The sequence below is a fragment of the Diospyros lotus genome, chromosome 6, assembly GCF_014633365.1.
Source record: "Diospyros lotus cultivar Yz01 chromosome 6, ASM1463336v1, whole genome shotgun sequence".
NCBI lineage: Eukaryota > Viridiplantae > Streptophyta > Magnoliopsida > Ericales > Ebenaceae > Diospyros > Diospyros lotus.
The window spans coordinates 23,993,393-24,020,718 of NC_068343.1; the positions used below are offsets into that span (position 1 = coordinate 23,993,393).

Below are 27,326 nucleotides of genomic sequence, written 5' to 3' on the forward strand. Positions count from 1 at the left end.
ATAAAATTATATATAATACATATATATCATTATATGCATTCATGTAATATATATATATAATATAATATAATATATATATATATGTGCCATGTGTAATACATATATATAATATATAATTTATTAATAACATTAATTTTTTTTTATTTTTTTATTTTTTTTAGCCCATGAAGACTTAAAGTCCATGAAGAATTCAAGTCTATGAAGAAATCAAACCCATGAAAAAATCAAGCCCATGAAGAATTCAAGTCCATGAAGAAATCAAGCACATGAAAAATTAAAGTCCATGAAGAATTTAAGCCCATGAAGAATTAAGGCCCAATTTGAGCAACCCATGGAAGATATTATTTGGAGAAGGCCCAAGGATTATTTTTAATCCTAATGAAGATTAAAAACCAATTTATAGAAATCTATTTTTATTTTTTATGTGAGAGCTTTATTAGGTGTGTTTTTTAGCTAAAATCCATTTAACTATTAGGTGGATATTATAGCTAAAATCCATTTAACTTTATGAATGCTTTATTAGGTATGTATTTTAGCTAAAATCCATTTAATATTAGGTGTGTATTATAGCTAAAATCCATTTAACTTTAAGTGTGTGAGTCCCCATTAGATATAATTATGTCTAGTTGAATAATTGAAATTGTGTGGTTTGTATTGCATCTTGTGGCCTATAAATAGATCACTTGATTGCATTTGTAAGTGTGATTATTATTCTTGAATTAAAGTTTAGTTGTTTCCTTATAATTCTCTCTTTGAGAATTGTTCTTGTTCTTTCCCCTTTTCTTTAGTATTTTCTCTTGTAATCTTACTTCCTTCCTTTCTTCTTTTAAATTCTTATGTCATTTATTATTACTTTATTATTCACCGCCTAAATGGCCGGTTAATTTGTGCCTTTAAATTTCTGCAATTTTAATTCTTGTCATTTAATTATTCACCGCCTAAATGGACGGTTAGTTTATGCCTTTAAATTTCTGCAATTTTAATTCTTGTTATTTAATTATCCACCGCCTAAATGGCCGGTTAGTTTATGCTTTTAAAATTTCTTGTCATTTAAATTCTGTTATTTAAATTACGTCGTTTAAATTCATGTCAATTAACTTTTAAATGGAAATGAGTAGCTAAATCTAATCTTGGGTTAAGGCAAGGACAGTGTCCAACGCCAATGATTCCCAAAGAAAGCTGCGCTTTAAATAAGTAACATTAATTTAAATTTCAGTATGAGTGTATCTTAATTATTGAGAAATCACTAGGTTTGGATTGGAGCGTAAGCCTAACTTAGAGCTTTCATGCCATGTATGAGAGTTACTAGAACTGGAAACGCTATCATACCCAAACCCGGATGATTAATTTAGTTGTTTTGTGTATTAATTGCAATTGAATTTATGGTGGTTGCTTAAATTAGAATCCCGCATATCATGTATGGGGATTGCTTAACCTAGAACTATCATCATCTCTAATTGCATTTAATAACAAACCCTCATATCTGAAATTAAATTAATGTTGCTAATCTTTTATGCTAAAATTTGGGAATCAACGGGTTGGCACTGAAATTGTCTTAACTCAAGTACTATCCAATTTTATATTCTCACTTAAAGTATTTATTTCAATTACTGCCTTAATTTATTTCCTAGTATCTGTTGTTTAAAAAACCATAAAAACCTTGTTGCCAATTTATCCAAATGCGTGTGTGCTTGTGTGACATTCTTTTTTTTATTTTGCCATAAATAAATCTCTCAGTGGACGACCTGGACTCATTCAGAAAATATAAATTTAAATTTGGACTACAACTGCACTCGTACACTGACGAGTATAAACCTCTCACCTAAACAAAGAAAAAAATATAAAATTTTTATTGTGTTTTGTTTTGTGTTTTAATTGCAGGGTGGGAGTGCAGCCAGGCAACACTTAATAAATCTTTGTAAGTTGATGAATTCTATGTGCAATATGGGATTCATATATTTCCCCTCCCTCTAGGATTGTGCTTAGAAACAAAACAAGATAGCTGGTAGACTTTACTCACAAGTGGAAAGGAAAGTCACTTGCTTGGATGTAATTGTAAATGGATCGTTCCCACCCCCATGACCATTAATAATTCAAATATCAAACTGAAACTTTGGCTCGTGTAGCCAGAGCCAGAAGGAATCTGAGAATTGTCATGTCCTTAACCCCCCCTTTGTATCCTATCACCATTTTCTTATTTAAAACATTGCAGTGCTTACGTATTGTGCGATGCTTCACTAACCCTTTGGTTCCATTTGAATTTTGAATTTTGGCTTTTGCTAGATTTCTGTAGCCCAAAATAACGCTATTTAATTCAATTCTTGCTTTGCAGTTCTCTGTTCAAAGCTTTCTAGTATCCATGTGACTGTCCATTCCAAGTTCATTCTGAGATCCTCTCCTTCTGGTTTGATTTCTTGGGATTTGGAAATTTTACCCATCTTAATTCTACTTTGATGAAAAAAAGAATACAATAAATGTTGGGAATTTGAGACATACATTGTTGTTTTCTTATGTTAAGGATATCAAGAAAGATTATTTTTGTGGATTTTCTTTATAAATGAATCAGATGAATGGTTATTTCCACGTATAATATGTTTTGAAAATTATTCTCATGCATGATTGAGAACTTGTTTTGGCATGATATATGCTTTCAATTTTTCTACTTGATACACACACACACACACACACACACACATGAACAAATGACTTCAAAGCAATTTGAGAAGGCTGATTTGTGAAATTGTTTTCAGAAACTTGAAAAGATTCATTGATGTTTTTAACAAGTGTTATAAGTTGTTTTAGGACCATGTGAAATCCCAGGGGTTACTCTAGCAACTAGAAATTAACTACAACTGAATTTTAGTTTCTCAACAAGAGGAGATGAGATTAGTATATTGGTATATGTCAATCACTCCAATGGGTATTTAGGGTGATAAACGAGACTGGTATATTGGGAAATACTAGGTTCCTTGGTACATTAATGGACCCAAGACTATATTGCCTATTCAGATATTAATTGTGATATGCTAACAGATGGCACCTAAGAGGCAGACTCGTTGGCCAATTGGATCCATGTCACGTAGTACAGATTCACACCACAATGATTCACAATCAGTTTCATCCCATCATCCAACTCCAAACCCAGTCCCGTCACATCCCCAGTATCCTGAAGAGGACTTGATCCACTCACAATCCAACCCCCAATACTCACATAATCAGCAAGGTAAATACCAAAAATTTATTCAATATGCATAAATTATTATTATTTTCTAATTCAATGTGAAAATATTGTGTTATTATGTTTTAGCAGGTACAAGCTCCATGTCATCTACTGCCAAGAAAGGAAGAGGAATGTCAAGACAAATTTCAAAGTGGGGAAATGAAAAGATTCATATTGAATTTGATGCTGAAGGACAACCAATTGGGGAGATGGTAATTAAGTTGGAAACCCAATTAGGTGTGATGGTAAGGAGTATTGCTCCCCTTACATTTACTGATTGGAGATCACCAGGGATGGAACCATATAAGGAGCGCATCTGGCAAGAGGTCTTGGTGAGTAAATAACATCTCCGATTCTTATCTATTTGACCCTAAACTTTTATACTCTAATAAGTGTATCATTGCAGGATAACACTGATGTGCCCACAACATGGAGATCAATTTGCTTGCAACATGCTTCCAAGAAGTGGAGAGAGTACAAAGCCACCTTGAAGAGGCATTATGATTGCCATGAGACAGATGCGGCTCGTCTATCAAAAATACCGCCTGGGGTGGACCCGGAACAATGGAAGGTTCTTGTGGAGTATTGGGGATGTGAGCAAACACAGGTATGTATGATTTATGTATGGTAGATATATCAAATGGATTCTCTATACCTAGTTCTAATATCATATTACAAGTAGGAACGTTGTGCGACAAATCATGCCAATCGAGATAAGCAAAAGATGGGTCACACCAGTGGTAGGCGATCACATCCTCAGGTTAGACACCAGGTAAGAATAGAATGGATATTACTTATATATATTTATTGATAATTTAATTAGTAATGCCTAAACTTTAAACATTTAATATATTTCATATCTTATATATGTTTTTAGATGACTATTGAAAGTGGAGATGAGCCAGATAGAATCAAGCTTTTTAAACAGACACACACCAAAAAGAGCGGAGAGATAGTAGACTCTACATCTTCATCTATAATCGTATGTATTTCTAAAATTTGAAAGTTGTAGATATATTTTATTTCTTTTATTTGTCGATTTATGTAACTAACTTGTGAAATGTTTCTTGAGGAACAAATGGATGAAAGGTTGTCACAAATACCTGTTGATGAACAAACCCCAGATTCGCTAGAGGATGTCTTTACTCAAATACTAGGCAAAGATGGGCATGGCAGGGTACGGATGGGAGGACTTGGAACATGCCCAACTAAAGTAAGACAAAGACAACAGTATCAAGTGCCTCAAGAACAGTATGACCAAATGCGTGCGCAAATTACTGCCGAACTAGAAGAAAAATTTCAAGCTCAAATCCAAAGTCAAGTTCAAATGCAAGTTCGTGCAATACTTGAGGCAATGGGACATACACCACCGGCTCGAGACAATACACCACAACCGAGACAGGTATGTCGTTCCATTAGTGCATTTTGTGATTTAAAATTACATGTTTACTATATATATTAACTAAATTATTTTGAAATATAGCCATCCTCATGTGCTAGTGCTTCTGCCGCACATACAAGCACACCATCACCCGAAGATGAATGCGTTGGATTATCGACACCAGAATGTGGTCATCATTCAGAGGTAATTCGCTACCAAATAGTTAATATACTTCAAAATCAAATGCACTATTGATCTAGCCCAATTCCTTGCAAAAACCAAGCCTACCACTATTAAAACCCATTAACTTTCTATCCCACAACCAAAACCTATTGATAGGGTTATTACTACTAACAAAGATGTCATATTCTTCTCTTTTTCTGGTTGAAATTTATATTTACTCATTTAGTGTTAATTATATTGGCTTTTGTGATTTATGGTAAAGTTACTCCGTCGTGATTTAAAACATTATTATAGGTAGGTTTAAATTGTGAAAATAATTCTTTTTGTACAAATACAAAAATACAAAAGAAAGATTACGTACAAATATAATTTTCTCCTGACTTGACCCCCCGACCCAAGAGAAAACTGCATATACCTTTTAATTTGGTGGCTAGAAAGATTACATAAAGCAGATAATTTGGTGTATTGAGATATTCCTTTTAATATGATTATTATTATTTATGGATAAAGAGAAAACTGCACATATATATATATATTGGGGTAGCTAGGTACTATTGGCATCAACTTCGTTTTAAAAATGTTCATAATTTAAGGGAGGTTAATCTAAAGATGGAAGGGCTGCTCATTTCATTAGATTTTGTGTCAGAAATGCTGTGGAGGAGACAATATATAGTTCCCTGTCATGAGTGGGTAAAGGGACAAAGGAGGTGATAAGATGAATGCAAACTTATTGGAGTTGGGAGTTGGAGTTGGACCACTACTGCTTATCAATTACAAAGTCTAGATCATTAAATCTCTGATACCATAAGCCAGCTCTGTTAAGCACAATTTTGCAAACCCCCCCAAGTTCAGTTAAACCATGAAGTATAACGATGCATAAAAAAGTAAGAATTTTCCTTAATCAGAGAAAATTAAAAAACAAATTCATTCTTGAAAAAAGCCTAACATAACTCAAATTACCACTCAGGGCTCCAAAAGAATGATGTAAAGAAACATCCAAATCCCAACATTCAATCACTTTTCCTCCCATTCCTGTTTCCACCAAGCCTTTCCACACATTTTCTCGGCAAACAAACACAACAAACCCTTTTCTTTTATCTATTTATTTTTCATCTTGCCTCCAAACAGTCAAATACCACGGAGATCAAGGAAAAACCAACAACAAAATCATCAAAACCCATAATTAACTCACAGATCAAAGAAATGCCCAAGTCAAGAAAGACCCACAATTCATTCTCGGTCAAACATCAATCCAGCCAACTCAGAACAAGAAAGAACTTACTTCCATGGATTTGCGGCGTCTCTAATCTTCCCTCCATCTCTCCCCCTGCAAAATCAACAAATCTCTGAAGCTTTCACAGTGCCGCATATGGAGAGAAAGCAATGAGAAGATTGAGAAGGGAAAGTTTAGAGAGAGAGAGAGAGAGACTTGAAAGAGCTTTAAATGTGCAAGGAAATGCCTTGTTAATATGTGTTTGGAAGGTGATAAGCAGGATAGAAAGTAGACAAATTTTTTATTATTTACTTAAGTTCATGCAAATGAGATCGGAAAACTTGATGTTTATGCTGCCTGATATAACAAGCTTCTCTACTATAATGTCAAACTTACATTAATTAAGGTGTTCGATTGTTATATGTAGGTTTCCTGCTAAAAATTATGTAACAGCCATTCAAGAATGGTGTGACAAATCTTAAGTTCAGCCCTTCTAATGCTTGAGTTGAGTATTTTCATATCACATGATACACAGATCTTAAGTTCAGCCCTTCTAATGTGCCAAATTCACCTCAAGTTAACGATTAAGGGTCATTAGGCTTTAGGGGCCTGCTGTGAAGATTAAAGTACAGCCCAGGCTGATGAGAATGGAGCCGGGACTTGCAATTTGAGGCCCAAATACAAGATGGACTAATTTAATAGAATAGATATATGCGTAAAATATGTGCTTAAGCAGCTTTAAGAACTTCCCAGAGCTTTGCTTTTAGTTATCAATGGGCCATTCAAGAATGATAACACCTTGCTTTGTTATCATTCTCATGGATATTATATACTAAGTAATTTTTATTATTTTGTATGATATGACAGATTAATGAATTTGTTCACTTGATGAATGGACGAATACCTCGCTACATTGTTGCTGAGGCAATCATTGTGTCCATTGATCCGACCAAGTCTGTAGGGGGAGTAGAGCTATGTAATGAATTTGTTGAAATTAGTATTCAGAAAGTGCTGAAACCTTTGTATCCATTGCCTCGACAATTTTCTGGGATGCGTGTCTTGAGGGATGCTAATAACAGTAAAACTACGATACCATGGAGGGTCTCAGATGTAAGTGTTTTTGTATATAGTTGTTATGCAATTTTAAACATGTTTTATGCAATTTCATAGTTAATGTACATACTTATAGATTTATTGTTTTTCAATGCAGGTCGAAAAAATATGATATGTAATTTTGGTTGGAGCATGGTGGTGTAATCAAGGGTTATCTGAGGTCATTTGGACATATTTTAGTTTAGGGTTGATTTGTATGTGCAAAAATGATATTGTATAATGAGACGAGACAAGATTGATCTTTTAAAATTGTTGGTGGTTTTTTTGTTATACAGGTTTTGATTGCATTTGATTAATATGTACATTTTTTTTTGCGGCGGTTCACCTTTGCCAGCGGTTTAAAAACCGCCGGTAAAGTTTAATTTTCACTTTTTTCGGCGGTTTAAAAACCGCCGGCAAATGAAAAAATTTGCCGGCGGTTTTGAACCGCTGGCAAAGTGAATTTTCCTTTGCCGGCAGTTTAAAACCGCCGGTAATAATATCATTACCGGCGGTTTAGAAACCGCAGGCAAATATTTTACTTTGCCGGCGAATTTCAGTAACCGCCGGGAATTATTATTTTTACCCGGTAATATTTTCCGACGGACGTATTTCCGGCAGAGAAAATTACCGCCGGTAAAAATTTTACCGGCGATTTTTTTACTTTTTCCGGCAGTTTTTTAACCGCCGAAAAAAATCAAATCTCTTGTAGTGAGCAATGTTTAAGTTGGGGGGTATGATTAGTGGTTGATTTTATAAAAATTTTGTTATAATTATACCCTTATTTTGATTTTAAAAATGGTTTAAATTAGATATTAATATATATTTTATGGTTATATGTAAGTTTAAATTGAAAAATGAATGAAATGAAATTTTAAATTAAAATTTAATAATAATAATAATAATATATAAAATTATATATAATACATATACATCATTATATGCATGCATGTAATATATATATATATATATATATAATATAATCTAATATATATATATGTGCCATGTATAATACATATATATAATATATAATTTATTAATAACATTAAATTATTATTTTTTTTTAGGCATAAAGAATTCAAGCCCATGAAGACTTAAAGTCCATGAAGAATTCAAACCCATGAAGAATTCAAGCCCATGAAGAATTAAGGTCCAATTTGAGCAACCCATGGAAGATATTATTTGGAGAAGGCCCAAAGATTATTTTTAATCCTAATGAAGATTAAAAAACCAATTTATAAAAATCTATTTTTATTTTTTATGTGAGAGCTTTATTAGGTGTGTTTTTTAGCTAAAATCCATTTAACTATTAGGTGGATATTATAGCTAAAATCCATTTAACTTTATGAGTGCTTTATTAGGTATGTATTTTAGCTAAAATCCATTTAATATTAGATGTGTATTATAGCTAAAATCCATTTAACTTTAAGTGTGTGAGTGCCCATTAAATATAATTATGTCTAATTGAATAATTGAAATTGTGTGGTTTGTATTGCATCTTGTGGCTTATAAATAGTTCACTTGATTGCATTTGTAAGTGTGATTATTATTCTTGAATCAAAGTTTAGTTGTTTCCTTATAATTATCTCTTTGTGAATTGTTCTTGTTCTTTCCCCTTTTCTTTAGTATTCTCTCTTGTGATCTTACTTCCTTCCTTTCTTCTTTTAAATTCTTATGTCATTTATTATTACTTTATTATTCACCGGCTAAATGGCCGGTTAGTTTATGCCTTTAAATTTCTGTAATTTTAATTCTTGTCATTTAAATTCTGTTATTTAAATTACGTCATTTAAATTCATGTCAATTAACTTTTAAATGGAAATGAGTAGCTAAATCTAATCTTGGGTTAAGGCAAGGACAGTGTCCAACGCCAATGATTCCCAAAGAAAGCTGCGCTTTAAATGAGTAACATTAATTTAAATTTCAGTATAAGTGTATCTTAATTATTGAGAAATCACTAGGTTTGGATTGGAGCGTAAGCCTAACTTAGAGCTTTCATGTCACGCATGAGAGTTATTAGAACTGGAAACGCTATCATACCCAAACCCGGATGATTAATTTAGTTGTCTTGTATATTAATTGTAATTGGATTTATGGTAGTTGCTTAAATTGGAATCTCACATAACAAACCCTCATATCTGAAATTAAATTAATGTTACTAACCTTATTTGTTAAAATTTGGGAATCAACGGGTTGACACTGAAATTGTCTTAATTCAAGTACTATCCAATTTTATATTCTCACTTTAAGTATTTATTTCAATTACTATCTTAATTTATTTCCTAGTATCTGTTGTTTAAAAAACCATAAAAAAACCTTGTTGCCAATTTATCCAAATGCGTGTGTGCTTGTGTGTGACATTCTTTTTATTTTGCCATAAATAAATCTCTCAGTGGACGACCTGGACTCATTCAAAAAATATAAATTTAAATTTGGACTACAACTGCACTCGTACACTGACGAGTATAAACCTCTCACCTAAATAAAGAAAAAAATATAAAATTTTTATTGTGTTTTGTTTTGTGTTTTAATTGCAGGGTGGGAGTGCAGCCAATACGTACACACAAAACTCAAGACAATGCCACATTTCACAACTCAATGCATCATATAAACAACAGTTTTATAAAATGCAATGCACAATTTCAAAACATTTAAGGACGAACCTCCCTCATAAACCAACCATCACCGGTTACCGTTTTAATGCACAAAACCATTTTGCATGAAATCTCCACATGTTCAGATAGGACAAGCACAATAGATCAAGTTTTGGGGGCGAACACTCATCTTGAACGAAACTCAGAACACTTCGAATCTTGTGCCCAACCTCGACTTTTGTGTAACTCCTCAAGTCTTTTGACCAAACCACCTCCTTACATGCCCTCACGTGCTGCTCAAGTGCTCTACGCGTGTGATGTTTTACGTATGCTTAAAAAGCCCTCTATCCACTAAACCTGAAGCACTCTTGTCTGGCACGAACTTCTCACAATTTCGAATGAGAAACCTTTGGCCATGAACCCCTATTTATAGGTTTTGGAAACTCAGCCACCAAGAAACATATATTCTGTAATCATTTCAAATCTTCCAAAATCTTTTACAATCATTCCAAATCTTCTAAATATCTTCTGCAATCATTGTAAATCTTTCAAGATATTGTATAATCATTACCAAATCTTTTAAGATATTCCGCAATCATTCCAAATCTTCTAAGATTTTATATAATTATTACCAAATCTTCTAAGATATTTTGCAATCATTCTAAATCTTCTACGATTTTATATAATCATTACCAAATCTTATAAGATATTCTGCAATCATTCTAAATCTTTTAATATATTATATAATCATTGATATCCGAATCAAATCTTTATCCAAATCAAATCATATCCAACAAAATCTTATCCAAATCTTATCTTATCCAATCAAATCTTATCCTTAAAGTTATCATGAGCCTTCATTTTATCTCTAACGTCATCATGAGCCTTCATCCTTATCTCTAAAGTCATTTATGAGATTTTTCCTGAATCTCCCAAATGCCCCTAGTAAAAAGTTTCAATAATTATACTTTGGCCCGAACTTTTGGATAATTGCACTTAGACCCTTTTCAACATGGTCCTCGGAGTAATTTTTAATTACATTTTAGTCCCTGAAGAATGGGTTAATTATACTAATACCCCTGATTTTTAGGTAAATTACACTTTTACCCGAATCTCAAAAATTACAATTTTACCCTTGGCTCAGAAATTAAACTTTTATCTCCAAACATCCATAATCCCTTAAAACATCCTATTTCCTTAAGTATTTGAATCTAAAAATCTCGAGCATTACATCCGTTACGATCATTCGATTTTCTCAACCTGATAGATAGTTGTACCGAAAACTGTTTCCGATCCCATTTCTTTCATCACCAAAAATCATAACTGAAATCACTCGTCAATACTATACCATTTTCCTTGGCTATCTAGGGTCCGGGGTACTCCCTTCGTCTAATTCGACAATTATTTAACTAAATTCTCAAACTAATTTTCAGTTCTTTGAACTTACTTGACACTTTGCAACATGGGGTATTACACTTGGGCTTCTAAAATGCCTTTGCGGGAAACACGTACTATCCACCGCAACAAAAACAAATATTAACGACCAAAAATTAACAACAACATTAGTTTTGGTCTTTAATGTAGTACTATTAACGACTAAATATAAATCTCGTCATTATAAGATAACTTTTGATGACAAGCAAAATAAGTTATCGTTAATATACCATTTTTCCCGTCGTCGATGACTAAATTTTTTAATATAACCATAAAATAATAAAAAAATCATCGGGCATGAAATTAAACACTACATTTGAAAAATAAATAAAAAGTTTAAAAATCATAATATTATTAAAAAAAAATTATTTTAAATTTTAGAAATCATAATATGAAAAAATATCGAGGGATTACATTATATAAAATAGAGTCTAGGAACTATCTTGTCAATCTATTTTTCTCTATAAATAGGAGAATTTTTTGTTAAGCTAAAAAGTTTAAAAACCATAATATATGGATGACATTGCATCTTATATTTAATAACAATATCATATATTACTATCAATATATAGACATTGTAACACAATTAAATGTACAATTAAGTCATTCATAATAAACAATTAGAGAAGTGACATGTGTTATTCTTGTTAAAAAATTAAAAAAATATAAAAAAATATTTATTTAATATATTTAGGTAGTGTTTGTTAAAATGATCAGAATAAAGGAGTATCAATATAAGTTCGGAATGGTTTTTGGATGAAAATATGGAATGATTTTCCCCCTTAATAGTTATACTATAAAAAAAATTATAGGGGGTTAATTTTTATTTTTGAAGTTTAAGTGTTATGTATAATCCAAATTCCTCTCTCGAGATTTATCCTAAGTGTGGTGGAAGTTTTGGATTTTTATTTTTTAAATTATTTTTGTGAAACTCGAGATTTACTCTAGTAATTTGTAGATGTTTTGCAAATTTCATTTAATATAATTTTATTTATAGAAAAAAATTAATTATTTGAGATAACAAACTATTAATAAAAAATTTAATATATCAAACGAATTTATTATAATTATTAGATTTATAATATAATTATATTTTTAAATAAATATTAATTTAAAATACAATAAATTAAATTAGTTAATAATAAGATTTTATTTAAATTATTTTATTTTTATTAATTAAATAATTATTAATATTATTTTTATAAATTATATATTATTTTTTATTTAATTATTAAATATTAAAAAAACCAAATAAATTGAAGAGGCGGGAATCTACCTCGCCTCTTTCTTGCCACCCTTTCCCCCAAAAATCCCTAAGTCCCCAAACCTCCCCTAAATCCCCAAGTCCTCTCTTTCTGGCTCTCTAGCTTGCCCTCGCTGTCTCGCTCTCGCTCACTACTCGCCTTCGCTCTGGCTCTCTCGCCCTCCTCATTCTTTCCCAGCCCCCCAAAAAACCCTTATTCTCTCTGCGTCTCCCTCTTTCCCACCCTTTGCCCTCTCCCTCGCTCATTGCATCCCCCTCGCTCTTGCCTCTCGTGGCTCACCCTTGCCTTCGCTCTCGCTTTCGCCCTTGCTCTCCCTCTCACCTCTCGCGGCTTACCCTTGGCCTCACAATCGCCCTCGACCTTGCTCTCGCAGCTCACCTGCTGCCTCACCATCTCCCTCGCTCTCGCTCACTAGCTCGGCCTCGCCCTCTGATGTGTGATTTTATGAATAATTAATTCGAGCAAGTGTAAGTGTACCCTAGTCAAATATGCAAATAGTGATGAAAGGATGTCGATCCCACGAGGACTAGATCACAATACCAAAACAATTTTGACTTAACCTAAGTTGAACTAATTAATTAATCGGATGAAGAAAAATAAAAATAAATGAAAAACTGAATTCTTTGGGAGAAAGATTAATTAATAAATGCACTAGGGTTTAAATTTCATTTAATCTAGGTTATGTAATTATTTATTCAACCCGATTCAAAACCACAAATACCCTTACAGTATTTTATAATTATTTGCATGTGATGGTGGATTTCCCTCAATTAATTAATAAGCTCTCTCAAGTCATATTAATCCTTTATTAATTTAATTTCATTGTCAGATTTCTGAGTAGATATCAATGAAATAAATAAGCATTAAGTTCTTTGGAAACCTCTAATCTCGGAAGGGGACTTGACTCACTAAGCTTCCTTGATTCCCACACATGAGCTAATCATCTTTCGATCTCATAGTCAAACATGTGATTTTTATTGCCTATAAATCTAATTTATAACAATCCTTTAGTCAGTCATGCATAAATCATTAAATCATTAAAAGGTGGCCAATCTTTTAAAGCATTAAACGCAACAATATAAATTTCTCATGCAAATAATAATCGGGTTTTGAATCAAATTAAACAAATAATCACATAATCCCAAATTTAAAATCCATTCAAACCCTAACTAAAACAATTTAACTAGACATTATTAAAATAAAAATAAAAACTGAAATTGAATGGAGAAAGAAGTTCCCTACCCAAATCTGAAACAGATCTGGGTGCGACTGTTGCTGGATGTGAGGCGTCCCTGTGCGCGAGTTGTGCGTGAGACGTTTCTTCAATTTCTCCTTCCGTGTGTCGTCCCCAGCAGCCTCCAATCTTTCCTCACTGTCCCTCAATGCTTGGCTGCTGCTTCAATTTAATCTTTTTTTCACTGTGCGCCGCTTCCAAGCCTTCTCCAATTCTTACTTCTTCAAACATTATAATAATATATATATAATGGACATGGAGCCCTAGCCAAGTCTAATTCACGCCACTGTTTTGAACTTATTTAATAATATATATATATGTAAAGATGCACATGGCATTCACGCCATTTGTTAATATATATATTATATATAATAGTTATCTTATTATAATATTATATATATAAATAATATAAGATAAAATATAATATATATTATAATTTAATATATAATATAATAAATAATATTTAATATATTGTAACTTTAATTATATTATAATATTAATTATTTAAAATATTTATTTATTTTTTAATTTATAATATTAATTTTAAAATTAATTTTATAATATTTTTTTCTTTTTACGCCCAAATCTTCGAATTTATTTCCTTTGCTGGATTCCTACAAAATAAGATTAAAATAATGTAAAATCCATATAAACATATATTTATGTAGGAAAATTAACATAAGGTTAAGATAAAAATTAAATAAAAATGTATAAACAATTAAGCCCTATCAAATATCCCCACACTTAACCTTTTGCTTGTCCTCAAACAAAGTAGAGAAGAAATAAAAAATAAGCATTTTATTTTCATGTTAGGCCAAAATCAATAATTTCAATAACATATCAACGCATAATTAATCACAAAATTGGTTACCATCCATATTATCATATCAACTCTAAATCCAAAAGTATTAATTGAAAGAATTAGTCATGCGAAATCATCACTTTTGATGCCTTGCATACTTCAAAATTAATTCATAAAACCTTGCAACTAGCACAATTAAATCATGCAATAGCTTTCTTGCAATTACTTCTCTCCACTACTACAAACACAAGGAGTAATAGGGATGATTTTTTTTTTTTGCTTTTTTTTTTTTTCATTCTTTTCTAAGCATTACTTGGTTTTTGACGCGAATATCGACATTTTGTGATGAAGACACCCGGTTATTCCCCTAAATAATTGCTTAGAATGCATTTGCATACTCATATTTTGAACTACCGTTTGACGTGAAGGATGATGCAGGAGCACACTATCAACCCCAGTTACTACTAAGCAGCTTAAAACATAGGAGTAGATAAATAGTAATAACAACTTTTTTTTTTTTTTTTGCTCTTTTTTTCTTTTTTTTTTTCACCACCCCATTTTACTTCAACTCTGTTTAGGCCTAGTTTCAAGAAATAATCACAATATTATTCTCACATAATCAATCATGCATAATCACAAAATCCCATGAATTTTGTCAAGAAGCATATATTTCAACAATCATGATAATCCGGCATAATCAATTCCTTTTCCTTAGCATTGTTAAATCTAGAATCAATAATCAAATAGAATAGTTCCCAATTTTGAATTAACTATGCATTGAACCAAAGTTAATGTAAGAAACATGAAATCGGCCTAAACATGAAAATAAAACATTTTTTTAAAGAAAATCATCATTTATGCACATTATAAATTTCTTCTTTTTTTCTTTGGCAATAAAAAAAATTGAGAATTATTGAATTTTCCACCCCCACACTTAAATTAAATATTGTCCCCAATGTTTAAAAATAGGAAAAAAGGAAAAGAAAAGCAATACTCCCCTGATGTAGGCCTTCTTGAAATGCTTGAAGATGGTTGGGCTTATTCTTTTGAAGAAGAGAAACCGGATTTCTTTATTCAACATGTCCTAAAAAGAAGGGAAAAAAAATTTGAAATAAGAAATCAATCCAAGAATATTCTAAAACGTAAGAGAAATAAAAAGAAAAAAAATATTTTGAATGGGTTGCCTCTCAACAAGCGCTTATTTATAGTCATTAACTTGACTAAGTTATCATTCTGAAGGATCCTTCAAGTGAATGGTGGATTTGGAGAAAGATATATGTCCACCATCAACATAATGCTTCAACCGTTGTCCATTAACTTTGAAAGTGCCCTTAGTTTCATGAGAGACTTCAATTGCACCATAAGGGAAAACTTGAGTTACTGTGTATGGACCACTCCATCTTGACCTTAGCTTGCCTGGAAAAAGTTTCAATCTAGAATTATAGAGAAGAACCTTCTCTCCAACTTTGAACTCCTTTTTAATGTGTGCATCATGCCATGCCTCGGTTATTTCTTTATAAAGCCTAGAATTTTTATAAGCTTCATGCCGCCATTCTTCAAGCTCATTCAATGTCATCTTTCGTTGTGTACCTGCGGCTTGTAAATCAAAGTTAAGCAATTTGATAGCCCAATATGCTTTATGCTCTAATTCAACAGGAAGGTGACAAGTCTTACCAAAAACTAGTCGATAAGGAGATATTCCAATAGGTGTTTTGAAAGCTGTCCTGTAAGCCCAAAGTGCATCATCTAATTTTAAAGACCAATCCTTTCTAGACAAGCTCACAGTCTTTTCCAAAATATTTTTCAATTCCCTATTTGAAATTTCCACTTGTCCACTAGTTTGAGGATGATAGGGGGTAGCCATCTTATGAGTAACACCATATTTAGCCAATAAATTTTTAAATTGTTTTTTGCAAAAATGTGTACCTCCATCACTAATGATAGCTCTAGGAGTACCAAATCTAGTGAAAATATTTTTCTTCAAAAATTTTATGACAACCCTTGCATCATTAGTGGGACATGCACTAGCCTCCACCCATTTACTCACATAATCAACAGCAACAAGTATATACTCATTATTGAAAGATTTCGGAAAAGGACTCATGAAATCAATGCCCCAAACAATAAAAAATATCACAAATAAGAATATTGTTGAGGGTCATCTCATTTTTCCTTGAGATATTACCTATCCGTTGGCATCTATCACACGCACTTACATAAGCATAAGCATCCTTGAACAAGGTAAGCCAATAAAAGCCACTTTGCAAAACCTTGGCCGCTGTCTTAGAAGGTCCATGATGTCCACCCACTTCTTTGTCATGACAAAAACTGAGTATGCTATGCATTTCCTCCTGTGGTACGCATCTCCTCACCATTCCATCTCCACAAATCTTGTATAGGTATGGTTCCTCCCAAAGATAGTTCCTTACATCTAATAAAAACTTTTTCTTTTGATGAAATGACATGTCAGGGGGCAACTCATTACCTACAAGAAAATTAGCAAAATCAGCATACCAAGGTTCATCATTATCTCGCACAAAGCATAATTTTTCATCAGGGAATTCATCATGCAAAGATTGTTTAGCCATGTTTTCCACATGCTCCCCATCTAATCTTGACAAGTGATCAGCCACCAAGTTTTCAATGCCTTTTTTATCCTTAATTTCTAGGTCAAATTCTTGTAGCAATAAGATCCATCTTAACAACCTAGGTTTAGCATCTTTTTTAGCAAGTAAATACTTTAATGTAGAATGGTTAGTATAGACAATTATTTTAGACAATATCAAATAAGGTCTAAATTTTTCAATAGCAAACATTACAGCAAGTAGTTCCTTTTCAATTGTTGAATAATTTTTTTGTGCATCATTCATAGTTCTACTTGCGTAATAAATGGTATGAAATTTCTTGTCTATTCTTTGTCCTAAAACTGCACCTAAAGTATCATCACTTGCATCACACATAATCTCGAAAGGCAAATTCCACATGGGGGCTGAAACTATAGGAGCTTGGATCAATTTCTCTTTCAAACAATTAAATGCATGTATACAATCATCAGTGATTTGAAATGGTGCATCTTTTACTAGAAGATTAGTTAAAGGCTTGGCAATTTTAGAGAAGTCCTTAATAAATCTCTTGTAAAAACCTGCATGTCCCAAAAAAAACTCTAACTTCTTCTACGGATTTAGGAAGAGGAAGTTTTTTAATTAATTCAATTTTGGCTCGATCCACTTCAATGCCTTTAGATGACACTTTGTCGCCCAAAACAATCCCTTCTCTAACCATAAAGTGACACTTTTCCCAATTAAGAACAAGGTTAGATTCCTCACATCTTTTGAGCACCAAAGACAAATTATGTAAGCATGCATCAAATGAAGATCCAAAAATAGAGAAATCATCCATAAAAATTTCCATAAAATCATCAATGAAGTTTGAAAAGAGAGAGATCATGCACCTTTGAAATGTTGCAGGAGCATTACACAAACCAAAGGGCATTCTCCTAAATGCAAATGTTCCATATGGGCATGTAAAAGTAGTTTTCTCTTGGTCTTCAGGAGCAATAGGAATTTGATGATAACCATAATAACCATCAAGAAAACAATAAAATTCTTGACCCGCAAGTTTTTCAATCATTTGATCAATGAAGGGGAGGGGAAAGTGATCTTTTCTAGTAACATCATTTAATTTCCTATAATCAATACACACCCTCCATCCCGTTACTGTTTTTGTGGGAATTAATTCATTATTTTCATTTTTCACTACAGTAATCCCACCCTTTTTAGGCACAACTTGCATAGGACTTACCCAAGAAGAATCAGAGATAGGAAAGATAATACCTGAATCAAGCCATTTTATCACCTCTTTCTTTACTACCTCTTGCATATTAGGATTTAACCTCCTTTGGGGTTGCACCATAGGCTTGAATCCTTCTTCCATCAAGATTTTGTGCATGCAAATTGATGGACTTATTCCATGAATATTAGCAATGCTCCATCCAAATGCCTTTTTGTGCTCCATAAGCACCCTCATCAACTTTTCTTCCTCAAGACCTATCAAAGAAGAAGAAATAATCACAGGTAAGCTAGATAAATCCCCTAGATACACATATTTTAAATGAGAAGGAAGAGGTTTAAGTTCAAGAATAGGAGGCTTCTCAATTGATGGTCTGGCTTTCGAAGAAGAGGAAGAGGAAACATCCAAAGGTAGTAATTTGTGTCTTTTGGATGGATTGAATTTTTGCTTTTCTCCCAAATAGCCCACAGCCTCCTTGTGTTGTTCATCTAAAATTTGATCCTTCACATCAAAAGAGTTAGCAATGCAATTTTCTATGGGGTCATCTAACCTTAATGCATGAAATTTCCTATCCACCAAATCATCAATGCAATCTATCCTTAAGACTTCATTTTCATTTCCATTTGAATGTTTCATAGCCTTAAACACATCAAACACAACTTCTTCATCATTAATTCTAAGGCTAAGTTTTCCTTGTTGGACATCAATTAAAGCTCTCCCAGTGGCGAGAAAAGGTCTCCCTAAAATTAGGGGCATATCATAATCTTCTTCCATGTCTAGAATAATAAAGTCAACAGGAAAAATAAATTTATCTACTTTTACCAAAACATCCTCCACTACTCCCCTTGGATATTTGATACTTCTATCAGCCAACTGAAGAGAAACAGTGGTGGGTGTTGGTTCTTTTAATCCAAGTTTCCTGAAAACAGAAAATGTCATCAAATTAATACTTGCATCGAGGTCACATAAAGCCTTATCAAAATTAATTCCACCAATAGTGCAAGGAATAGAAAAGCTCCCTGGATCCTTAAGTTTTGGAGGCAATTTATTTTGTAGAATTGCAGAACATTCTTCATTAAGTTTCACCATCTCAAATTCCTCCAACTTTTTTTTGTTTGCAATTATGTCTTTCAAAAATTTGGCATAACTTGGCATCTGTGATATAGTATCAAGGAGAGGGATGTTAATATGCAACTTTTTAAACACCTCTAAAAATTTAGCAAATTGTTTATCCAAGTTAGCCTTAAAAAACTTTTAGGAAAAGGAAGAGGAGGTTTGTAAGATTTTAAATTAAGTGAAAAAGAACTCCCTTTTTTCTCCATTGATAAATCACGATCCTCTTCTTTGGCTTCAAGCTCTTGGTTTTCTTCCTCTTTTGTACGCTCTTCATCTTTTTCTTTACTTTCAAGTTCTTTTCCACTTCGCAAAGTGATGGCTTTTACATGCTCCATTGGATTCTTCTCAGTATTGCTAGGAAAGCCTCCTTGTGGTCTTTCTGAAATTGCTTGGGCAAGTTGTCCAATTTGAGTTTCCAAGCTTTGCATTCTTGCTTCTGTACTATTGATAAATTTTTCCATCATATCTTCCAAATTTGGCTTCTTCTCCTGTGGAATTTGATGTTGTTGTTGTTGAAAGCCAGGGGGCACTCTTTGTTGATTATTACTCCAAGAAAGATTAGGATGGCTCCTCCATCCTGGATTGTAAGTGTTGGAGTAGGGATTAAAATTTGACCTGTTGCCACCATAAGAAATAAAATTAGCTTGTTCAGAAGAACCAGAAGAAAAAGGATTTCCTACTTGACAATCTACACTAGCATGTCCCCCTCGCCCACAAAGCTCACAAGAAAGAAAATGGGAAGAAGAAGAAGAAGAAGCATTCATAGCTGAAACCCCCAAATTACCCAAATTTTTATTTAATTCAACAATTTGAACAGATAAAGCAGTGATAGAATCAACATTATAAATTCCAACTCCCTTTTTATTTTCTCTCTCATTGTCCCATTGATAACTGTTGGCTGCCATCTCCTCCAAAAGTTCATATGCTTCCTCGGGAGTTTTCCTCATAAGGCTACCACCTGCAGTTGCATCTAACATCAAACGAGAAGATTGATTAATGCCACTATAAAAAGTTTGCACTTGCATCCAAATAGGTAAACCATGGTGAGGACATTTCCTAAGCATTTCTTTAAATCTCTCCCACGACTCATATAAGGATTCATTACCAAATTGTGAAAAAGTTGTTATGTCATTCCTTAATTTAGCCGTTTTAGAAGGTGGAAAATATTTAGACAAAAACTTTTGTGCTAAATCATTCCATGTAGCAATAGAACCTGCTGGAAGAGAATTAAGCTATTCTTTTGCTCTATCTTTCAAGGAAAAGGGAAACAACCTAAGTTGAACTGCATCCTCACTAACTCCATTATGCCTAAAAGTATCACATATTTCAAGAAAATTAGCAATATGAGAGTTAGGATCATCATTAGGGCCAGAAAATTGTACACTCATCTGGATCATCTAAATAATTGCAGGCTTAATCTCGAAGTTGTTTGCTTGCACATTGGGCCTTCTAATGCTTGATGTAGTGCCATCCAGAGTAGGTGTAGCATATGAGCTCAATGTCCTTGGATTAGTTTGAGTTGCTTGTTCTTGCTCCATCTTGTTCTTTTTGTCCTTCTTTTGCTTTTTCAAAGTTTTTTCAATTTCTTGATCAATGGGTATCAGTTCTGCACCACTACTCCGTGTCATGCACCGTGAAACCTACAAAGAAAAAGAAAAATATTAAAAATTAAAAATAAATAATAAAATTAAATTAAAATTACAAATCCTAAAAGAAAACAAAAAGATGTTCAATCTAAGGCTAACTTATGTAGTTTTGATATGTAATAAACTAGTCCCCGGCAACGGCGCCAAAAACTTGATGTGTGATTTTATGCACAATTAATTCGGGCAAGTGTACGTGTACCCTAGTCAAATATGCAAATAGTGATGAAAGGATGTCGATCCCACGAGGACTATATCACAATACCAAAACAATTTTGACTTAACCTAAGTTGAACTAATTAATTAATCGGATGAATAAAAATAAAAATAAATGAAAAACTGAATTCTTTGGGAGAAAGATTAATTAATAAATGTACTAGGGTTTAGATTTCATTTAATCTAGGTTATGTAATTATCTATTCAACCCGATTCAAAACCACAAATACCCTTACAGTATTTTATAATTATTTGCATGTGATGGTGGATTTCCCTCAATTAATTAATAAGCTCTCTCAAGTCATATTAATCCTTTATTAATTCAATTTCACTGTCAGATTTCTGAGTAGATATCAACGAAATAAATAAGCATTAAGTTCTTTAGAAACCTCTAATCTCGGAAGGGAACTTGACTCACTAAGCTTCCTCGATTCCCACACATGAGCTAATCATCTTTCGATCTCATAGTCAAACATGTGATTTTTATTGCCTATAAATCTAATTTATAACAATCCTTTAGTCAGTCATGCATAAATCATTAAATCATTAAAAGGTGGCCAATCTTTTAAAGCATTAAACGCAACAATATAAATTCCCCATGCAAATAATAATCGGGTTTTGAATCAAATTAAACAAATAATCACATAATCTCAAAATTAAAATCCATCCAAACCCTAGCTAAAACAATTTAACTAGACATTATTAAAATAAAAATAAAAAATGAAATTGAATAGAGAAAGAAGTTTCCTGCCCAGATCTGGGTGCGACTGTTGCTGGATGTGAGGCGTCCCTGTGCGCGAGTTGTGCGTGAGACGTTTCTTCAATTTCTCCTTCCGTGTGTCGTCCCCAGCAGCATCCAATCTTTCCTCACTGTCCCTCAGTGCTTGGCTGCTGCTTCAATTTAATCTTCCCTTCACTGTGCACCGCTTCCAAGCCTCCTTCAATTCTTACTTCTTCAAACTTTATAATAATATATATATATAAATATATAATGGACACGGAGCCCTAGCCAAGTCTAATTCACGCCATTGTTTTGAACTTATTTAATAATATATATATATGTAAAGATGCACATGGCATTCACGCCATTTGTTAATATATATATTATATATAATAGTTGTCTTATTATAATATTATAAATATGAATAATATAAGATAAAATATAATATATATTATAATTTAATATATAATATAATAAATAATATTTAATATATTGTAACTTTAATTATATTATAATATTAATTATTTAAAATATTTATTTATTTTTTAATTTATAATATTAATTTCAAAATTAACTTTATAATATTTTTTTTCTTTTTACGCCCAAATTTTCGTATTTATTTCCTTTGCTGGATTCCTACAAAATAAGATTAAAATAATGTAAAATCCATATAAACATATATTTATGTGGGAAAATTAACATAAGATTAAGATAAAAATTAAATAAAAATGTATAAACAATTAAGCCCTATCACCCTCGCCGCCGCTTCTACCTCCTGTCATCACCGCTGCTTCCGCCTCCGTTCACCGTTGCCAGATTCGCCCCTGTTCGTCGCTGCCAGTATTACATTATTCGTTATTTGTTCTGTTTACACAATCTAATTTCTTCATTATGATTTTTAGTGTCGAAAATGACGACTGAAAGTGGCAGCAGTTGGTGTGCCAAAAACCATAGATAATGATATTCTGCTGATGGATAAAACTTTTAGTTTTGATACTGCTGTTGAAGAAGCACAACGTGCAATAAATTCAGCATACATTGAGGTGCAAGTTTCATTTAGTTCTTATTTTGTTTGTTATGCATTGGTGCAAGTTACTTTTAATTCTTACTGCTACCCTTATTTTGTTTGTTGTGAATTTGGTGTAATTATTAAATCATCCTTCATTTCTTAGAGTTATGTACCTGTAGTTTACAATCCTTCTTGGTATTAGTACCTTGATTTATGAGTTTTCTTTCAATCTTTCAATAGGCACATAGTGCTTATCATGGTATTGGCATAGTCAAATTAATGGGGCGTAGTAGCGGATTTATAGCCATGCATGCTACGCTTGCTAGTGGACAAATTGATATATGTTTGATCCCAAAGGTACTTAATCAGGATATTTAATAAAATTTCTTTTACTTGAGCTTAGATATTTACTTGATGTTTGCATGCACTTCGGGTACCTTTTAATTTACACGGACCACATGGTGTCCTGAGGCATCTGAAGTACCTAATTGAGACAAAGGGATCAGTTGTTGTCTATGTGGCAGAGGGAGCTGGGCAGGTGAGTTATGTCTTAATTATTAGCTTCTAGGTTAAACTGTATTCAGATAAATGATACCTATGTATTTGTTGCAGTTCAATGATCCCATCTATGTATGCCTTTTATTATTATCTCATACTGGAACAAGTTTATGTAAAACAAGTGAATTTTTTATGTTTGATATATAAGTTGGCAAGTCCATTATGGTTTTTATATTTTCTTGACTAACATTGCAAAACTGTTGGTTTTTGTAAACACCCCCGCCTGGATATCCCAACCACCTAGACTACCCGAATGGAAGCCCTTACGGAAGGGAAAAAGAATGAAACACAAGATAAAAACTACCCTGGCATACATACACAAAAAAAAAAAATAATAATAAGAACAGCGAAAGCAAAACTAAACACATGCATGCACTACGGGGACTTCGCTAGCACAACGGTCACAAGATAAATAAACGCATACAAACTCCTGTGCTAACATACATGAGACACAAGGAATGACCTGGCATAGTAAAAAATAATAGAGGAAGTCCTACTCAAATATCAAAGTTGACTAGGGCTAACGGGGAATGACGGGGACTGACAGGACCGCCTGTACACCATATCGAGTCTACCGCTAAACGCTGACTCCCTTGCAGTGGACCCACTCTGCCACTACCTGGAATGATGGAAAGAAAAGTGAGTCGAGAGACTCAGCAAACATAAGGAAAGAAAGGCAGTAGGTTGAACACATCCAGTTAACTCATCCTAGAACACCAACCCCTAAGTACACACAAACTATGAGACGCCCAACATAATATAAATGTGTAATAAAAGCATGTATCAGTCCTTGGGGCACACACAAGACACATGACACCCAAGTCCCATACCAACCTGCCGCTACCCTGAAAGGCAACAAATACCACCAACAAACCTATGCACACCATCCTAAGTCGATGCTCCTATCACCTGAATGCTTGCCTAAGTCCTCCCGACACTCGAGCTATAGAATAGCCGAGCCGTAGGCTCCCTCGGAATGATCCTCCCGTTTGAGATCTGTGAACTGCCAATAACCATGCAAATGCACATAAAAATGCAATGGCGTAGTGAGCATCAACGTGATACACTGGCGCCCATACATCCAGGCATCAAGCCATGCTCCGCTCACATAGTAAACCACACGTGATGCATATGCCCATGTCAGATGTAATCTAACCAAGCTAGAATGTCCGTGTCCAAGCATACTCAATAAATGAATACCCCAACATGTATCTCGTACCCATGTGCATATCAAACCATGAATGGTAATACAATATATCAAATCATGCAATGAACCACATAAACCACATAATGGAAGGGCTAGTCAGCAGTGTCTGACACTGGTCAACGGTCTGTGACTAGGAGTGTCCTCCCGACGGTCCACTTCAGAGCCGTACAATAGTCTACCCCAACATCACCAAACAACCGACCCTTGCCCCATTACTCGATAGCCCTAGCCGACTCACACCCAAGGAATCCATAATCAAACTCGTACCTCTAAGAACTTAGTCCCCAAGTTGGGGTTCGACATCATTCTGAAAGGAATAAGGGCGGTACAAACCCCCGTAGGTACACAACAAATAAAATTCTAAAAGTCCTAGATTTAATTTAAATTATACCAAATGAATAATAACTCAATAAATAATGCTAGGCGCTGAATTAGCGTAAGGGAGGGGATAAAATATGAGAAACCACGGAAACTCTCACGAGAATTGAAGAAAATGAGAAGAGGGTTAGGAACTTGTCTTTTAATAGCAGATTCCCATCTCCTTGCTCTACCATTGCGCAAATTAATAAATTTTACTAACCACACAAAGCTTCAATTCACGGCCTATACGCGTATCTCCAATAATCTAACTAAATCGGTATAAAATCAAGGCTATTACGGGTATAAGAGATCACTAAAATTTAGGAAGTGAAAAGGGCTTGCCTTATTTCATAGATTTTTGGCCCTAAATGCCCACGCACTGCAAAATAATAATAACACTAAAATAATCCAAAATACAGCCTAAAAATAAGATTTAATCTATAAAAAATGTTTAATACTAGCTAATTAACCTACCTCGCCCTTCAGATCTTCACTTGCACGGAATAAAAATCAATTTTCTGAATTTTCTCTCTATTTTCTCACTTCTTCATGCTGCTTCGCGCCTATTTCGTCTCCATTTCGCTCTCTGTTTTTTTATCTTCAATGAAGCTTCAATTGAAGCTTTAAATGGCAGCAGAATTCGGCCAAAATGCATGGCCAATTTGGCCTAAAAATTCATGCAAAAATAGAAGAGGCGTGAAGCTACAGCACGGACACACTAGCGCGCGCCACATGGCTGCGCAATGAGCTGGCATTGGCGCCTTGAAACGACGCCGTTTTGGCCCCCCTTGCTGCCCAAAAATATTTCCTCTTCTCCCAGCGCGCGAGCCTCTCGCGGGTCGAACCCGCGACAGCCTCTCACCCCTCGCGCGCGCCAACTGCCTGATCCAACCACTTCTTCATTATATATATACACATTATTAAACTTAAAATGAACCATAGCCACTTCCGCATATCACATTTTAACACCCACTAACTTTCATTAACTACATACACACCCGGACTTCCATTTTCTCTTATTCCACTAACACCCCAAATTTCCAGAAATTTCACTAAATTAATTTATTTTACTATTTCCATAAATACTCCCAAATAATTTAATTAATTACCTAAATTTCCTATTTCCTCAAAACATCATAAATTATTATTTTTCCTTAAATCTCCAAATACCCAATAATGACCTTAACATTGATATTTATAATTATTATTTATTTCTAATTTTTGGGATGTTACAATTCTCCCCTCCTTAATAGAATTTTATCCTCGAAATTCACGCTCAATCCATCTCCTCAAGACACGCTTGCAACTCTCATGATTTTACTCAACATCACCTCTAGGACATTCCATATCATTATTTTTCAGTATTCCCACAAGTCCGAATCTACTACGTATCCTCTTTGACTTAATATACTAGCATATCTCCCCAATCCATCATCTCAATTGAACCACGTTATGACCACTAATACCTTAACCAGCTTAAGGAACGTCACCAATCATAGCACATACAAACAATAAGGTTCTCCTATTACAATATCGTGATCCAACCGTTTCTCAAAACTATCTCGCGTTCCCATAGCATTCTCGTTTAGCAATAACTCAACCACACATCAATCTAAGTACAATCTCAAAATATAGAGATATTCAATCTCAATGATAATTTGGTTTATGACACACAACCAGTGCAAATGCAGTAATGGCGGGAGTGGAACTACCCCCTGAACTTTAGGCCCCATCAAGCATGGAGCCCGTCTTCGTCCCTTGCCCTCCAAACCTCTGTTCATCAAGCTATGGCAGTTGCTCACACTTACTCACTTTGTGACCCCCCTCTGGTCAGACCGAAAACAAACGATCATCGGACCAACAACCGCCCCCAAGGTTTGTAGACAATTTCATCACATATGGCCCGACTGGCCACACAAATAGTAGTCAGATCGATGAGGCTTGGATGACTGTAATGACCCGCTCCCACTTACAGGCGCCACCGATAAATAATCGACCGAATTACTCACCCGACGAACCACAACTGATGGGTTAGACTATGTTTCAACAGGAAAAGCCCTAGGTGAGAACTAGGCTTCGTCATTCCCTTCGCTCCACTCAAGAATTGGTCCCAACTCAAACAAGAAAACTCAGCGGACCAAGACTCGAAACTCGAGTGAGCTTCACCTCTCTTCAGCTTGCCTCATAACAAGCCAAATGTGACCCAGGTACAAAGCTAGCATAACAAACACTTCGCTGAGTATTGGGGATTTATAAGAACATACCTCGCTGATCTTTACTCGATTCGAA

At 33.8% G+C, this 27,326-nt stretch overlaps 1 non-coding gene across 1 annotated transcript; it reads left to right on the plus strand.

Annotated features, from left to right (window-relative positions):
- The first annotated feature begins 20,358 nt into the window (after nt 1-20,358).
- On the plus strand, nt 20,359-20,465 carry LOC127805364 (small nucleolar RNA R71). Its single transcript, XR_008024100.1, has one exon. It is a non-coding gene; the product is annotated as a small nucleolar RNA R71 (small nucleolar RNA).
- The last annotated feature ends 6,861 nt before the right edge of the window (nt 20,466-27,326 follow it).